The 6,104-nt window shown below is 56.9% G+C and overlaps 1 long non-coding RNA gene across 1 annotated transcript; it reads right to left on the bottom strand.

The window, feature by feature from the left end:
• Positions 1-926: 926 nt before the first annotated feature.
• LOC128626672 (uncharacterized) lies at positions 927-4,679 on the bottom strand. Its single transcript, XR_008390711.1, has 4 exons — positions 4,561-4,679; positions 4,305-4,439; positions 3,895-4,074; positions 927-1,336 (listed from the first exon to the last, which is right to left on the bottom strand). It is a non-coding gene; the product is annotated as an uncharacterized LOC128626672 (long non-coding RNA).
• Between the last annotated feature and the right edge of the window lie 1,425 nt (positions 4,680-6,104).

Here is a 6,104-nt window from a genome sequence, read left to right as displayed (position 1 = left end):
CGTCGGCTTTATGGGTTCACCGTCCTTTAACATCCAGACAGCGTGGCTCCCGGCACAAGCAGGTGGCTTCTCTCGCTCCGAGTCCTCTTGCTGGGAAAGTCTCGGCTCCACTCAAGTTTTCTTCTCACGTGGTACCCTCTGCTCCCTGCCTTGCGTCAGCCCAGATGTGGCACGCAGGAGTCCTGTGCCTCGCTCCCTCCCAGGACTCAGGTGCGTACCCGAAGTCTGCTGAAGGTTTGGGGGAGTGGCCATGGAGGAGGGTTGCTTTGCTTGCATTGCCAAGTGCCAGGCACCAGCAGGGCGCTTACCAACCTTTTCCCACCATTTTATGAAACTGAGATGCACAGACTCTGTCGGGCGCTGCGACTCCAAGAGGCGCCCATCTCTGGGCAAGCTTGGGTGCAGACAGGCCATCCAATCCTCGCTCTGGCGCATTCAGCTGACGAAGTCCCATGATGCCCCGTTCTCACCCCCACACCGTGGAGGGAGGCCGGTGCCCAGACAACACCAGGATGCTGGTCTGCCTGACGCGTCTCCACCGCCACACGGAGACAGCGTGGGACCCCTGCCCACCTGTGCAAATCCACCCCGTGTGCCCTCTCCGTTCCACCTGCCCCGATGGGCAGCTCCACATCCAGCTCCATAGGACTGCACCTGGAGAAAAGTAAAAGGCCTGCTCTCGTTGTCAGGACACGGGCTCTAGAGCTAGACCAGAGCGAAAGCCCGACTCTGCAAGAAGGACCTGAGACAGCTGGTCAGCGGCTGCTGACGAAAACCAAAGACAGCGCTCTGGGAGTTCACCAAAGTCACACGGGTTTGGGGAGGGGCTGGCGCTCACACACGCACACGTGATCTGGTCCGGTGTGGGTTTTTTTTTACGATTTTATTTTTTTCAAGAGGGAGAGAAACATCAATGTGTGGTTGCCTCTCGCACACACCCCACTGAGGCCTGGCCCACAACCCAGGGCTGTGCCCTGACTGGGAATCGAACCGGAGACCCTTTGGTTCACAGGCCAGCACTCATTCCACTGAGCCACACCAGCCAGGACCGGTCTAGTCTTCTGCCTCCACTCTGGTAATATTATACCCATTTTACAGTAAAGAAAATTAGGGCCCAGATCTTTGCCCCAGCACATGGCAAAGAGGTGACCGCGACCTGCTTCCACCCCCAGTGAGCTTCACACAGGGTCCGGAGGAGCCCCAGATTTTACAGGGTCACCCCGAGGAAATAGGGTGAAGCCCAACAGGCAGCCTCCAGCCATCAAAACAGCTCAGCTCTTTGTCTGCACGTATGTTGAGTCCACATGCTGTGTTTATTTGAAGAATGGTCCCCCTGCTGGAGGAAAAATATCTCAAAGCCAAGGCGCCACTGCTCCGGCGAGAGGCCAGGGTGGCCTTTGAGGAATGAGAAGGTCAGGATGACAGTGGTTAAGCCTCAGGAAATCAACTACCCAAAAGCATGCACCTGATTTCATCTACAAAGCACCTCCTCCTCCCCAAAGACCTTTTCGTATCTTCTCTCCTCCGTCTTTGACTCAGTTCTCCCTCCCCACTCGCTCTCAGCTGGGGGCCCTGACCCCTCTGTCTCGGAGAAAAGATGCGTAGAAGCCATCAGATTGAAACTCCCACATCTACCTGCCACCTATTCCTCCCCCGTGCCTCGGCATTTGCCCCCCCTCTTCTGGCCCCTCCTCTCACAGAGGAGGAAGGCCTCCCTCCCCCCAACACCCTCTGAAGGACAGTTTCTGCCCTGGAAAGCTGGGTCCCTCCAGGGTCCCCTCTCTGTGCAGTATCCCATTTCTCCCCTGCATCTCCGATCTTTCTCCTTCCTGGATCCTTCCTATTAGTATTCAAAACTGTTCTACTCTCTTGTACAACAAAACACCTTCCCTGGGCCCCCTCACCCCTTCTATCTGCCTCCCCTCTCATCAGCTCTTCTGCCCTCCACCTCCACCACCCCGATCAGCCACTCTCGCCCAGGCCCCAACAGTCTCCATGCTCCCAGATCCACTGGGGCCCTCCCCCTCCAGCACCGGTGAGGGCGCCCTCCCCTGGAGACATTCTTTCCTGGGCTCCCGACATCCAGTTCTTCGGGTCCCCCCGCATCCCTTCCCCCAGATCCTAAGGAGAGGGCCCAGGGCTGGGTCTGGAACCATCTCCTCATTGCACACTACGCTTTCTCTTTAGACGTTTCATCCACGCCCGTGGACTTAGATGCCTCCCGCTTCCTGATGACTCTAAAAGTTCACCTCTGCTCACACCAGCTGTGTCTTCAGCCTCCTGTGCATTTCCACCGCACGTGTAGCGGTGCCTCAGATAGGCTGGGACAGCCTGGGGCTTCTCCTTGACCCCTTGGTCTCCTCCTCCGGAGGGTGACCTCTTCTGCCACCCAGTACTCTGTGCAGAGACCTGGGGGTCCTGCTGGGTGCCCTCATGCCCCATCCAACCCCCCCAGCTGGTCCTGCCATCTCTGCCTCTGAGAGCATTCTGGAACCACCCACCCAATTGCTGCTGCCTTCACCCAAGTCCAAGCCACCACCAACAGTGGATGCTTAGATGCTGCAAAGACCCGCCGCCCCAGCTGCTCTCCCTGCTTCCACTCTTGCCCTCCCTCCAATCCATCCCCCACAGAGCAGTCAGAAGGGTGTTATGGAAACAAATCTAGTCACCCTGCTTCCTACTTCAGCGGCTCCCCACCCAGCATCGTGGCTTCTGAGGCCCTGCTCAGAGGGCCGGCATCCACAGCCCTGAGCTGGTTTTAAACCACTCTCCCATTTGCTGTCTGTACGCAGACAGCCTTCAGCCAGGCTTTCTCTTGCCCCAGGGCCTTTGCACATGCTCACCCTGCCTTCCTGCCCCCGGCTCCAGTTTCATCGTCTCATTGCTACTTATACTGGGCAGAGAAAGGGGGTTCTCAGATTCACACTCAGCTCAGTGACCCTGTCTTGCAACTTCTCCAAGGCCTTTCTCCTTCATGAATTAATCCGAGCATTGCCTGCCTTCCCTCAGGGTTCTGGGAGGTCAAGAGCTCTATCTGTCTTCTTTTCAACATGGTACCCAGCACTTAGCATACAGCAGGTGCCCAGCAAATCCTTGCTGGATAAATAAATGAGTTAGATCCACCTCAGAGCTCTCTAGGGGCAGCCCTGGGGCAATCTCCGTGCCCATGAGAAGAAGATAGGCAGGTTATGTGGGGAAACTGAGGCAACAAGAAGAGCAGTGATGCTCAGAGACACAGCCGGGGCATGGCAGGCGAAGACTCCGACTCAGGTCTAATCAGCAGGCCCCCAAGCCTGCTCCAGGCCCACGATATCCTAGTGACCTCACTCCTACCTGACTTTGATAACTGGCTCCAATTAGAGTGGCAACGTAAGTAGTGATAGGCCCACGATTGGTTATAGATTTAATTAAGTAAACCAAGTCCCAAGCCGTCTATTGTGTAATTGGCCACAGAAGACACATTTCCCTCTGCCGTTCAGCTACGACTTCATTTGCCAGGTCAGCAGCTTTGCCCAGAGTCGCAGGCAGCGGCCTGACCGTGAATATTAACAGACCCTCTCGGGCCCGACTCCACGCGGTGGCGTTCCTCAGCACGGCCCAGGGAGAGGGGCTGGACCGAGGACAGATCTGAGGCCCCAGGAGCGGAGGTGACTGACTCTGGGCCATACGACCGCCAGCTGTGGGCTTAGCCTTGGGGTTCAGCCCATGCCATAGGGCCTCGAACCCCACGCCCTCCTCACTGCCCCCCACTGCATGTGACTGGTGGCTTGGTTGATGTGTTCAAAACAAACAAACAGATGTAGACAGCTTCTCTGGAGCCTACTACTGCCCTCCCTCCCAGTTCCAGAGCTTGAGGGTCTGTCTCTATACACCGAGGCCACAGCACATACTCACAGTGCACGGGGCATTGCTGGCATCCACCCCTGTTCCCTATCTCTGCATGCCCAGCTCCTGGGGGCCGGGGACCGCGTGTGTCCTCACACCGGAGGTGCCCCGTGCGAGCCCGCACCAGAGGAAGCCGGGTCTCCGGAGCCGCTTCCCAGATGCAGTTGTTACTTCCAGAGCTGTCACCTGCTATATTATTAATAGATACAGCGGTGAAATATTTATGGATGAATGATGGGATGATATCTGAGATTTGCTTTAAGTGAATAAGACACGGGGTAGGGGAGCAAAGGAGGCTGCGGCTGCGGTGGGCGACTGGCGGCGGGTGGGGCTGGGGGCCGGGGCCAGGGTTCCCTAGACAGGCTGTTTGTTCTCTTTCGTGGAAGTTCGCTGGATATTCTCCCCATAATAATACTAACCGTGGAAATGGAGGTCGCTCACTATGTGGCAGCTCCCAGGCTGAGGTCTCTCCATGTCGTCTCGTTTGGTCCCCACGCTCCACTGTGAACAGTGTCTGTTTCCCACTCAGGAAGCCATCGTTCAGAGACAGGGACCTGGGCACGTGAACGCAGACCCGTCAGGGACCCGCCACACCGTGCACCGCAGCGACGCGGGTGGGCAGTGCACCAGCCGTCCTGGCCTGTGTTTCGGGAGAGGCCCGGGGCCCGCACGCACCTCACTCCGTTGGAGATGCATGTTCTTCATGTGCTAGGGACAGTGGGGCCCATCTTCGCAGTCACCCAGGAGTCCTTCGGAGCTGAAATCTCATGGGCCAGGGAGGCGGGCAAGTTGGAAAAAGCTGGCTTGGGTCCAGAACAGATTGCAGCCCCGAAGCAGGGACTACTTGGCCCCTCCTGAGTGCCCAGGTTCCTCCGGCTTCCTCCTCCCTAGTTCTGACCTTGGCCTCATTTCCTGTGCCCCAGCTCCCATCTTGGTTCAGGCCTCAACCTTGCCAACAGCCAGGTTTCCCTTCTCCCTGGCCCACCTGCCCATCCCCAGTCTGTCTGACCTCTCCACAGCCACCAGGAAGCTTAGTCCAGACCCCAAGCCTGACCGGTCCCGACGCTCACCCCAGACCTCCCATGTGCCGAGGTGTGAAGCCCAAATTCCTTAGCATGGCCCACAAGGCTCCACATGATCTACCTGCTCCCCACCCTCTCACTCCTGATCTTCCCACTTCATTGATCTTGCTCTCCCCAACTCCACACCTCCCATGCACTCCCCTCCTCCCCACCCCAGCCAGACTGAAAAATTGGGGGGCGAAAAAAAAACCCGCGTTCTCATATCTGGATAACTTTGCATGTCCTGTTACTTTGCACGTCCTGTGTATCTGGGACAATACCTCCCCCTCAACTGCTACCTCCCCTAAACGGACAAACTCCTACTCATTCCCTGACACTCACCTCAAATGTCACCTCCTCCAGGAAACCTTCACTGATGTCCCAGCCAGAGTTGTGTATTCCCACAGTGCACTCTGCTTGTCTCCAGCCCAGCACACTGCCCACTGGGTTATACATGTTTGCTGATCTGTTGCCCCTAACAGCCAGGAGACTTCTCCAAAGCAAGCACTCACCTCTGTGCGCCAGAGCCCAGCACACGGGAAGCGCTCAATAGATCCTGGATTTGCGATTGCGAGCTAGTCATTTAGTCTCCTCGTCTGTAAAACAGGATTAATCGTACCTGCCACTTAAGCATGTTCTTTCATTCAGCAAATATTTATTGAGCCACTACTATGTGCTGGACTTGACTCCAGCCCTGGGCTTACGGCTGAGAACAAAGCCAGCAACACTCTCCCGGGGCTGACATTTCAGTGGAGGGTATGGAGCAAACTATGTAGCCTTTTTGGAGAAGGGCGGTCTAGGTGGCAGGAAGAGTAGATGCAAAGGCCCTGAGGTGGGAATGTGTCCTCTGATAGTCCAGGGCGGGGCGGAAGACGAGTGGACAGGAAGGAGCGTGGAGAGTAAATGGAGGACTGTGGTGGGGACTCTGTCCTTCAGAGTTCAACAGGAAACTATTCTGAGCAGTTGAGTGGCGTGTCCAGACTGCCAGAGTGACAGACGGAGGACAGGCCGAGAAGCACCCGGCACCGTGCCCAGCACGCAGAAATTGCTCCACAGGGGTTTGGTGTGGGTTCCCTCGCCGGGGTGAGCAATGTGGTTGCTATTAGCCTGCCCGGGAGGGTGTGAGTGTTATCCAGTTCTGATGGCTGGATACTCCCT

The sequence above is a fragment of the Artibeus jamaicensis genome, unplaced genomic scaffold (genome assembly GCF_021234435.1).
Source record: "Artibeus jamaicensis isolate MK-2021 breed Jamaican fruit bat unplaced genomic scaffold, CSHL_Jam_final scaffold_847, whole genome shotgun sequence".
NCBI classification, from domain to species: Eukaryota; Metazoa; Chordata; class Mammalia; order Chiroptera; family Phyllostomidae; genus Artibeus; species Artibeus jamaicensis.
Note: the sequence above shows the minus strand (reverse complement) of the source record. Positions and strands in the feature narration are given on the sequence as shown.